The following is a 12,284-nucleotide window of genomic DNA, read 5'->3' on the forward strand; positions in this document are numbered from 1 at the left end:
CATTCCAAAGACACATAACTCTTAAATCTAGAACACAGAAATCTTTTGATTTCCATCTTAGATGGAATTCTTTTATGTTATATATAAGAAAATTGAAGATAATATTTCGGTGGGTGGGACAATTCCTTGATATCATCCAGGTTGCAACTCAATTCTTTGAGGAATTAAAAACAACTGTACTTGCCTGACAAATGAACTCTATAGAACAGAATTGTAGCTCTAGGAGCAATTCAAAGCTCACCTATCCTTTTTACCAGTCTCCAAACATCCCCTATTCATCTCAAAGGTCTGCAGATTTTGTAAAAAGGTCTTGACTTAGGAAACAAAAGTCCTTTTGGAGGAACTTACATCCTTTCTCTGTGCCTTTGAGGTGTAAATGTTCTACCAGGTCTTCTCTAAGAACCAAGAGCCATCTCTTTGAAATGCAAACTTCTGTGGGGTAATTCTTATCAGAAGGAAAAAGGAAGCTATCTGGAAACTAGGTGAATAAAATTGTTAAAAGTCTTCTCCACAAATATTAGTAAAAAGCTTAAGCCTTTTGAGCAGGAAACTTCAAATTATTTTCATCTTCCTGAAACACAATTCAGATCCAACTGTTCTTTTATAAACTAGTGAGTTTTGCATTATTGTACTTGTCTCATGACTAAGATTTTAAAATGAAATCTGTAGGATCTCTGTTTGAGTCTGTCTATATGTTTATGTATGTCTATATACGTATGTTATAGATGTGTGATTTTTCTACCCGTGGATAGTGTTTCCAAAATTTGTAAAAGAGCTCTATTTAATCGGCTTAAGGAAAAATAAACATGTATATAAATTAAGTATTCCCCTGAATTATAGAAAATAACTCGAATGATTTTCAAGTTCTCATGATTTGGAATAATCTTTAGCAAATAAAAACTGGTTTAAGTGTTGCTTTAATTAAAATAGGCATGTCTTTGGAGTTATCAAGATTAAACATAAGGCAGACATGAAACTTTTATTCTACTTGGATTTACCAAAAATCAGATAAGCTCATGTTATGTGTTATAAAGTTTGTCAGCAAGAAAAATTACTTATGATGATGGTTGTTTACTGTCTCATGAAATTTTTATGAGTAACCCAAATGTAATTGTTAAGAATAAGAAATTTAAATAAGAGTAAATAATATAATACTGGAGTGGGTTGCCATTTCCTTCTCCAGGGGATCTTCCCAACCCAGGGATCGAACCCAGGTCTCCAGCATTGCAGGCAGACGCTTTAACCTCTAAGCCACCAGGGAAGCCCAAATAAAATAAATGTTTATTTAAAAACTTTACAATAATAATTATGCTTCAATCCACTCTAGTACTACTGCCTGGAAAATCCCATGGACAGAGGAGCCTGCTAGGCTACAGTCCCTGGGGTCGCAAAGAGTCAGACACGACTGCGACTTCACGTTCATGTCCACATACATAAAAATAGTTTCCAAAATCTTTTTGGTAACTTGAAACATTAAAGTTATATTAAGTTAAATAAAGCATATTCATTGGATATCTAGATTGTTTCCAAATAAGATAAAATACTGAAGCATTAATTACTGAACATAAGTTAATCTACTTTTGGTATTTTGTTAGAGGAATTTAAGATATTTTGGTTTCTGACAGCCAAGACTTATAGTCAATACATGTAATTAAAACTTCTAGAAATAAGAAGGATGAAGGGAAGTAACTATGTATGAACAGTACATAAGAAAAGTAGAATGCATTTTTTGGATAAGCCAAGATATAAAGGGCATGTTGTTGTTGTTAAGGGAAAAGATCATTTTGCCCTAAGTAGGATGACTGGTTGTTCCAGACTAAGAAGGAGGAAAAAATATAGGACAATTATAAAAGAGAAGGCAATGGCACCCCACTCCAGTACTCTTGCCTGGAAAATCCCATGGATGGAGGAGCCTTTGGGCAGCAGTCCATGGGGTCGCTAAGAGTCAGGCATGACTGAACGACTTCATTATAGAAAATTTGTGGAAAAAGAGTCTTGGAAAATTAATTTTATGAATGGTCAAGATGGCTAAGATTGGGTTAGATTTATTTAAATGTTTTAAGAATGAGTCTTAATATAAAAATATCCTGGTACAAAATTAGAATTTGGTTGTCTCTATGTTAAAAGATGATGCTGTGAAAGTACTGCACTCAATATGCCAGCAAATTTGGAAAACTCAGCAGCGGCCACAGGACTGGAAAACGTCAGTTTTCATTCCAATCCCAAAGAAAGGCAATGCCAAAGAATGCTCAAACTACCACACAATTGCACTCATCTCACATGCTAGTAAAATAATGCTCAAAATTCTCCAAGCCAGGCTTCAGCAATATGTGAACCGTGAACTTCCTGATGTACAAGCTGGTTTTAGAAAAGGCAGAGGAACCAGAGATCAAATTGCCAACATCCGCTGGATCATTGAAAAAGCAAGAGAGTTCCAGAAAAATATCTATTTCTGCTTTATTGACTATGCCAAAACCTTTGATTGTGTGGATCACAATAAACTGTGGAAAATTCTGAAGGAGATGGGAATACCAGACCACCTGATCTGCCTCTTGAGAAATTTGTATGCAGGTCAGGAAGCAACAGTTAGAACTGGACAAGGAACAACAGACTGGTTCCAAATAGGAAAAGGAGTACATCAAGGCTGTATATTGTCACCCTGTTTATTTAACTGATATGCAGAGGACATCATGAGAAACACTGGACTGGAAGAAACACAAGCTGGAATCAAGATTGCCGGGAGAAATATCAATAACCTCAGATATGCAGATGACACCACCCTTATGGCAGAAAGTGAAGAGGAACTAAAAATCCTCTTGATGAAAGTGAAAGTGGAGAGTGCAAAAGTTGGCTTAAAGCTCAACATTCAGAAAACGAAGATCATGGCATCTGGTCCCATCACTTCATGGGAAATAGATGGGGAAACAGTGGAAACAGTGTCAGACTTTATTTTTGGGGGCTCCAAAATCACTGCAGATGGTGACTGCAGCCATGAAATTAAAAGACGTTTACTCCTTGGAAGGAAAGTTATGACCAAGCTAGATAACATATTCAAAAGCAGAGACATTACCTTGCCAACAGAGGTTCATCTAGTCAAGGCTATGGTTTTTCCTGTGGTCATGTATGGATGTGAGAGTTGGACTGTGAAGAAGGCTGAGCACTGAAGAATTGATGCTTTTGAAGTGTGGTGTTGGAGAAGACTCTTGAGAGTCCCTTGGACTGCAAGGAGATCCAACCAGTCCATTCTGAAGGAGATCAGCCCTGGGATTTCTTTGGAAGGAATGATGCTAAAGCTGAAGCTCCAGTACTTTGGCCACCTCATGTGAAGAGTTGAGTCATTGGAAAAGACTCTGATGCTGGGAGGGATTGGGGTTAGGAGGAGAAGGGGACGATAGAGGATGAGATGGCTGGATGGTATCACTGACTTGATGGATGTGAGTCTCAGTGAACTCCGGGAGTTGGTGATGGACAGGGAGGCCTGGCGTACTGCGATTCATGGGGTCGCAAAGAGTCGGACATGACTGAGCGACTTATCTGATCTGATCTGATCTGATGTTAAACGAACTGTTTCTTTGGACTATTGGTCTACTCTTGACAGTGATTCTGAAAGAGTTTTCTTTACCCTTTGAGTAGTCTGCTTGAAAAGCATAGATTTTGAGTGTCTTATCAAAATAAATTTTCTGGGCTTCATACTGTCTTTATCAAGTTTTTGATTACTTGGGAGAACTGAATTTTCTCAATATTAAGAGAAAAAGTTATTTTTTTTTTTAAGCAACCATATAACCTTCTGTATTTGCCTTTATGATCTTCTACTGTCACTTTGGTTGAATAGATAATTGAGTATTATTTCATAATTACCTGTGGTTTTACATAATCAAATATAAAAGCCTTTTGCCATTTTGACAACTTCCCCAAATCATATTCTAAATGAAATCTTTTTGACAATAAACTAACTTTGAGAATTCCTGGGGGGTCCCTGAGAAATCTCAAAGGATTTGTGTCTTACCTTGTGCAAGAGAGATATTGAACTGATTAGGTTTATTTGGTATGTTTAATTATTAACATACCAAAGAGGCATTATCAAATAAGAAGTGATGATAAACCTCAAGTTATATGTGTACAGATATATGTTACTAATATAGATACTCCAGAAATTGCAGCTCATAGAAATTGGTCAATACTTTCATTGTTCAATTGTTATTTTAAACTGTTGTATGCTATAGAAATAACAATACTTTTATATCAAACTCTCATCATATGTTTAACCATTGCTGTTTTTTTCAAAGTTTTTTGTAGACAGTTATTGTTTTATTTTCATCCTTTTATAGAAGACTTTGTTTTCAGAGAGATTTATTGAAAGGACTCTGCTAAATAACCTAGAGTACAGATTTCTCATAACTTTATGATCATATCGCTGAACTGGGTAATAATTTCTAGAACCTTATAGGAAAAACTGGATTCAAGCACAAGAATTAATAACCATGGATTGACTGAATTGATAAGGATGATTGTAAGTTTTCATAAGTTTTTGTTAGAAAGATTGCTGTTTCTTTAATGTTTTGGCTTTCTAAGTTTAAGGAAATCTTTTCCTCTTTTCTCTTAATCTCTCTATGAATTATAGTAGTTTGGCATATATACTTTTGTTAACAGAATTGAAACATTTATTTTTTTCCCCCTGCCTGATCCCTCCTTTCTTTTTCTTTTTAAATTAATTAATTTATTTTAATTGGAGGCTAATTGCTTTACAATATTGTAGTGGTTTTTGCCATACACTGACATGAATCAGCCATGGGTGTACATGTGTCTCCCATCCTGAACCCCCCTTCCCACCTCCCTCCCCATCCCATCCCTCAGGGTTGTGCCAATGCACTGGCTTTAAGTGCTCTGTTTCATGCATCAAACTTGGACTGGTGGTCTATTTCACATATGGTAATATACATGTTTCAATGCTATTCTCTCAAATCATCCCACCCTTGCCTTCTCTACAGAGTCCAAAAGTCTTCTTTATATCAGTGTCTCTTTTGCCATCTTGCATATAGGGTCATCGTTGCCATCTTTCTAAACTCCATATATATGTATTAATATACATTGATGTTTTTCTTTCTGATTTACTTCACTCTGTATAATAGGCTCCAGTTTCATCCACCTCATTAGTACTGATTCAAGTGTGTTCTTTTTAACAGCTGACTAATATTCCATTGTGTATATGTACCACTGCTTTCTTATCCATTCATCTGCCAATGGACATCTAGGTTGCTTACATGTCCTGCTATTGTAAACAGTGCTGCGATGAACATTGGGGTACATATGTCTTTTTCAATTCTGGTTTCCTCAGTGTGTATGCCCAGCAGTGGGATTGCTGGGTTGTATGGCAGTTCGAGTTCCAATTTTTTAAGGAATCTCCACACTGTTCTCCATAGTGGCTGTACTAGTTTGCATTCCCACCAACAGTGTAAGAGGGTTCCTTTTCTCCACACCCTTTCCAGTATTTATTGTTTGTAGACTTTGCCATTCTCACCAGTATGAGATGGTACCTTATTGTGGTTTTGATTTGCATTTCTCTGATAATGAGTGATGTTGAGCATCTTTTCATGTGTTTTTTAGCCATCTGCATGTCCTCCTTAGAGAAATGTCTGTTTAGTTCTTTGGCCCATTTTTTGATTGGGTCATTTCTTTTTCTGGTATTGAGCTGCATGAGCTGCTTGTATATTTTTGAGATTAATTCTTTGTCAGTTGCTTTATTTGCTATTATTTTCTCCCATTCTGAAGGCTGTCTTTTCACCTTGCTTATAGTTTCCTTTGTTGTGCAAAAGCTTTTAGGTTTAATTAGGTCGCATTTGTTTATTTTTGCTTATATTTCCATTACTTTGGGAGGTGGGTCACAGAGGATACTGCTGTGATTTATGTCTCTGACACTCTCTAGTGCCTTGCCTATGTTTTCCTCTAGAAGTTTTATAGTTTCTGATCTTATGTATAATCATTAATCCATTTTGAGTTTATTTTTGTGTATGGTGTTAGAGAGTGTTCTAGTTTCATTCTTTTACAGTTGGTTGACCAGTTTCCCCAGCACCACTTGTTAAAGAGATTGTCTTTTCTCCATTGTATATTCTTGCCTTCTTTTTCAAAGATAAGGTGTCCATAGGTGCATGGGTATATCTCTGGGCTTTCTATTTTGTTCCATTGATCTATATTTTTGTCTTTGTGCCAGTACCATACTGTCTTGATGACTGTAGCTTTGTAATATAGTCTGAAGTCAGTCAAGTTGATTCCTCCAGTTCCTTTCTTCTTCCTCAAGATTGCTTTGGCTTTTAGAGGTTTTCTGTGTTTCCATACAAGTTGTGAAATTATTTGTTCTAGTTCTCTGAAAAATACCATTGGTAGCTTGATAGGGATTGCATTGAATCTATAGATTGTTTTGGGTAGTATACTCATTTTCACTATATTGATTCTTCCAATCCATGAACATGGTATATTTCTCCATCTATTTGTGTCATCTTTGATTCTTTCATCAGTGTTTTATAGTTTTCTATATATAGGTCTTTTGTTTCTTTAGGTAGATTTATTCCTAAGTATTTTATTCTTTTCATCACAATGGTGAATGGAATTGTTTCCTTAATTTCTCTTTCTGTTTTCTCATTGTTAGTATATAGGAATGCAAGGGATTTATGTGTATTAATTTTATAACCTACAACTTTACTATATTCATTAATTAGCTCTAGAAATTTTCTGGTGGTGGCTTTAGGGTTTTCTATGTAGAGGATCATGTCATCTGCAAACAGTGAGAGTTTTATTTCTACTTTTCCAATCTCGATTCCTCTTATTTCTTTTTTTTCTCTGATTGCTGTGGCTAAAACATCCAAAACTGTGTTGAATGGCAGTGGTAAGAGTGGGCACCCTTGTCTTGTTCCTGACTTTATGGGGAATGCTTTCAATTTTTCACCATTGAGGATAATGTTTGCTGTGGGTTTATCATATATGGCTTTTATTAAGTTGAGGTATGTTCCTTCTATGCCTGCTTTCTGGAGGGTTTTTTATCATAAATTGATGTTGAATTTTGTCAAAGGCTTTATATGCATCTATTGAGATATTCATATGGTTTTTATCTTCCAATTTGTTAATGTGGTGTATCACATTGATTGATTTGCCAATATTGAAGAATCCTTGCATCCTTGGGATAAAGCCCACTTGGTCATGATGTATGATCTTTTTAATATGTTGTTGGATTCTGTTTGCTAGAATTTTGTTGAGGATTTTTGCATCTATGTTCATCAGTGATATTGGCCTGTAGTTTTCTTTTCTTGTGGCATCTTTATCTGGTTTTGGTATTAGAGTGATGGTGGCCTCATAGAATGAGTTTGGTAGTTTACCTTCCTCTGTAATTTTCTGGAAGAGTTTGAGTAGGATAGGTGTTAATTCTTTTCTAAATTTTTGGTAGAATTCACCTGTGATGCCATCTGGTCCTGGGCTTTTGTTTGTTGGAAGATTTTTGATTACAGTTTTGATTTTTGTGCTTGTGATGGGTCTGTTAAGATTTTCTATTTCTTCCTGGTTCAGTTTTGGAAGGTTATACTTTTCTAAGAATTTGCCCATTTCTTCCAAGTTTTCTATTTTTTTGTAATATGGTTGCTGATACTAGTCTCTTATGATCGGGCACTTGGGGAGTTGCTCATATGTGCTTATGGGGTTTCATCCTGGAGCCAGAGAAGCTGCTCACTTGTATTTGTAATATCCATCTCCAGTCTTCTTGCTAAACTTATTCTCTGCTACTAACTTATTCAGGGATGGACTGGCTGAAACAGGGGGTTCTTTGAGTCTATTTTATGCCAACCATCCAGGATGAACTTCATAGTATACAGCCCAACATAATCGAGGCACTTAAATGGACCCATGGGGTACCTGGCACCTGGCTTCTTAGCAGTATCGATGTCTTCCTTGGTCATGTCACCTCGTTCATACAGCCTGACTGCTTCTATGAGGTATGGCACCAGAAGACGGTTCATAATAAATCCAGGTGTGTCCTTGCAAGCAACAGGATGCTTTCCCAGGGCTTTGCTGAGGTCTAGCAGAGATTCAAAGGTCTTCTGGCTGATCATTGGTGTTTTAATGACCTCCACAAGCTTCATCAAAGGCACTGAGTTGAAGAAATGGAGCCCAGCAAACTGGTCCTGTCTGGTGGTGGAATTGTCTAGGCTTGTGATCTGCAATGAAGAAGTGTTGCTGGCAAAGATTGTGTGTTCCACAGCAAACTTTTTAGCCTTTTGAAGAGCTCATTTGTCACCTGCAGATTCTCTACAATGGCCTCCACCACCAGGTCTGTGCTGTGGACCACGGATGCTTCACCCATGCTGGGTGATATGCTGCTCAGAGTCTTTGCCACAAATTTATCAGCACTCTTAGGGTTTTCTGCAGACTTCTTCTTGGCCACTTTCTGAAGACTTTCCTCAATACCCTTTCTAGATTTTGCCAGGATGTCCTCTGTTTGGTCCACCAGCACTACTGTGTGGTCAGTTGCTGCAGCAACCTGGACAATTCTGGAGCCCATCAGCCCACCGCTGATGATCGTCACGTGCTTGGTGAGGATTTTCTTTGCCGAGGCCATGGTGGTGGAGGAGGAGGACGTGGAACGCATGAATTGCCTGGTTATGAAAGCCATAGTGCAGGTGGTGAAGACAGCAACAGGGACAAGACCTGGCAGAGAATGATTCCTCTTCTCTTAATCAATCTATGAATTATAGTAGTTTGGCACATATACTTTTGTTAGCAGAATTGAAACATTTATTTTTTCCCCCTTCCTGATCCCTCCAGAATTCAGGAAATTATTGAATATTCTTATTTTCAGGGTAGTATAGTTATTTGCATAAGTTTAATAGGAACCTGTTTTACTTATAATAGGACACAATTAGAAACACTGATTACATTATCAAGACTTTGGACTTTGACTGGAATGTCATCTCTGTAAATGATGTGCATAAAATCACATATGTACAGATAGGTTAAAGGAACTAAGATTGAATTTCTGGAAACAATAAAGCCCCTTGGAAAACTAGTTTACAGAATTCTAAGCCTTACGAAGTAAGGAAGAAAGGTCACTTCCTGGAAGCCCTAAAACTCTCAGGATATTTTGGGGACCTTGAGAAAAGTGGAATCAACCCAAATCTCTCTATCTCTGTCTCTCTACAGAGATCACAGGCAAAGCCTGTTGGTGTTCTCGGCTTGGCTTCTTAGCCTCAAGAGATTTTAAAAGTCCAATTTGAGATTCCTCATGAAAAGTTCCAGCAAAGATGATTTAAACAAAGTCTATAGGGTCAATCACTATTTTTTGCTTCACTTATGCAAATAGTCAGGTCAAGTTTAAAACAAATTAGTCTTACCATGAGTATCTGATAGAAATGATGGTGATTGTACAGAAAAGAAAATTAAGTTTCAATAGGAAACTATAGCACAGTCTTGTGGATATTAAATTCTGGTCCTATTAATTGTTTTGTCATGTACCTGTAAACCAAACTAGATCCTTAATTATTCTAATTTCCTCAAATACTTGGCTATGACTCTCCAAACTAATGTGTCTGACTTTTCTCCCACCTTCTGATTTGGAATCACTAAGAACAATATTTGCCCTTGAATTTTGTTGGAAAGTACTGTACCTGGTCCTCCTCACTACTGAGACTGCAGTCAGACTTGAACCTTGTGTCTGCACTGCCCAATTACAAATGGCTTCTCCAGATTCTTGGACTTATATACCAGCTAAAATCTAATATTAAAATTGATTAGAGATGTTCTTCCTCAGAGGTAGATGGCATCTTGAGGCAGACAGCTTTCTGAAGATCTCAGAGCAAGATTTTCATCTTCAATATGAAACCTTTATTTCTTTTTGCCTTTTCCCAATGTGTGCTTTCTCTTTGTCAATGCTTGGGAAGAAAATACACCTTAACTCTGAATTATCCTTGGATCTATTGCTAAGGCCACATCTGTACAACAGAAGTCACTAGACTTTCTTGCTAAGGTGGTTTTAGATAATCAGATTGCTTTAGATTACTTACTGGCTGAACAAGGAGGAGTCTGTGCTGTGGCAGATATCACCTGCTGTGCCTGCATCAACACCTCTGATACTGTAGCAAAATACAAGAAATTAACAAACACACCATTTGGCTAAATCAAGTTCACACTCCTTCAGGTACATTTCCTGATTTATTTGATAATGAACTGATTTGGTTCATAAGGCCTTCTGGCTAAGAGTAGTAATTCAGTCTGTTGGTTTTATCCTCCTGATAGTCATTATTGCAGTCTCTCTTGTGCACGGTGTTCTCTCAAGGGTCTTAAATACCCATTTGCAGCCACCAGCAGTGAATCAGGTGGTCTCTCTGAGCCTGGACAAACAGAAACAAGATGAACAGCAAAGACAATTTTTCCATGAATCTGACATTATAACCTATGAGTTTCATGATGAGACAAAAACAACCCTGATGGTGAGTGAGAATGTTGCTAATAACAAATTTTTGGTCAATTTCTCATGTATGCAAAGATGTCCAAAATGGAGGAATTATTAAGTAAAGTGAACAAGGAGGCCATTAGATTGAGGTGCTTCAACCTTAGCAACCTATGTAAGCAAACCAAAACCTAAGCCTACAAATGCCTCAAGGTTAAGAAATAAAAACCTAAGGACTGCCAATCAACAAGCCTTTTCAGAATAAAGTAAACACTTAAGCTGTGTGTGCATGCATGCTTAGTCATTTAGTCATGTCCAACTCTTTGTGATGCTATGGACTGCAGCCTCACCAGGTTCCTCTGCTCATGGGATTCTCCAGGCAAGAACACTGGAGTGGGTTGCCATGCCCTCCTCCAGAGGATCTTCCCGACCCAGGGACTGAATCCGTGTCTCCCGAATTGCAGATGGATTCTTTGCTGCTGAGCCACAGGGAAACCCAACACTAAAGCAATAGCCAATCAAATAATTTCCTACCTTTGATTCTGCATCTTCTCTATGAAAGTCTTTCCTCTTATTTCTGCAGAGGGAGTGCTCCTACTTTCAAGTTAAAGTGCTGCCTGATTTGAATTGATTTTTTTCTCAAATAAACTCTTAAAAATTTTAATATGCCTAAGATTTATCTTTTAACTGAACAGTAAGAAAACAACCCAATTAAAAAATTGTACAAAGATTTGAACAATTTACCAGAGAAGATATATGGATGATCAATAAGCACATGAAAAGATACTCAACAGTAGTCGTTAGGGAAATGTAAATTAAAGTCACAGAAAGATAGTACTTCATACCTATTAGAATGAAAAATTAAATAGACTGACCATATCCAGTATTAGCAAGGAAGTAGAAGAGCTGGAACTCTCATACACTGCTGGTGGAAATGTAAAATGTCCCAACAACTTTGGAAAGCAGTCTGGCAGTTTGTTAAAGAGTTAAAACTTACACCTATTATGTAATGGTCAGCCATTCCAGTAATAGTATTCACTTGAGAGAAAATAAGGTATATGTCCAATGTTCTTAGCAGATATTTTGTAATAGCCCAATCCTAGAAACAACCCAATTATTTATCAACAATGGATAAACAAATTATGTTATAATTAATACAATATGATACCACTTAGCAATAAAAAGAACAAAATATTGATGTACATAACTGTATGAATGAGTCGCAAAATAAGTATGGTGAGTAAAAGAAGCATGCAAATATCAGTACATAATGATGAGCACATTTATGTAAAAAAACTCTTGACAATGCAAATTAATAACATGGATTATTTGGGATTCTCCCTCAGGATTTACTGTCTTGATATGATGATGTTTTCATGGATATTTACCTATGTCAAAGCTTGTCAAATTTTACACTTTAAATGTATATAGTTTTAACATGTCAATTAGAACTCAGTAACATTTTTTGAAAAATTTAAAAAGCATCGTAGGGAGATATCTAAAATGTGCATTTTAACAGATTAAAAAATGCTTTCAGATCGCTGTTGTCTATTCACCATCAGTATCTTTTAAGCTAGGCACTGAGCAAAACTGAGTTCCTGACATTACTGACTTCCAGTCCAATAGCAGAGTGAGACAATTGTTTATGTAAAATAATGGACTGGAATGGGTGAATTTAACTCAGATGATCAGTGTATCTACTACTGTGGGCAGGAATCCCTTAGAAGAAATGGAGTAGCTATCATGGTCAACAAGAGAGTCCAAAATGCAGTACTTGGATGTAATCTCAAAAATGACAGAATGATCTCTGTTCATTTCCAAGGCAAACCATTTAATATCATGGTTATCCAAGCCTATG

The 12,284-nt window shown here is 36.9% G+C and overlaps 1 long non-coding RNA gene and 1 pseudogene across 1 annotated transcript in view; one reads left to right on the plus strand and one right to left on the minus strand.

The window, feature by feature from the left end:
* The window catches only part of LOC112587339, a 116,205-nt gene that overhangs the window by 21,502 nt on the left and 82,419 nt on the right, over positions 1-12,284 (plus strand). The gene's annotated exons all lie outside the window — the stretch shown is intronic.
* Positions 7,711-8,653, minus strand: LOC102392507 (annotated as a pseudogene).

Source organism: Bubalus bubalis, chromosome 10 (assembly GCF_019923935.1).
Source record: "Bubalus bubalis isolate 160015118507 breed Murrah chromosome 10, NDDB_SH_1, whole genome shotgun sequence".
Classification (NCBI taxonomy): Eukaryota; Metazoa; Chordata; class Mammalia; order Artiodactyla; family Bovidae; genus Bubalus; species Bubalus bubalis.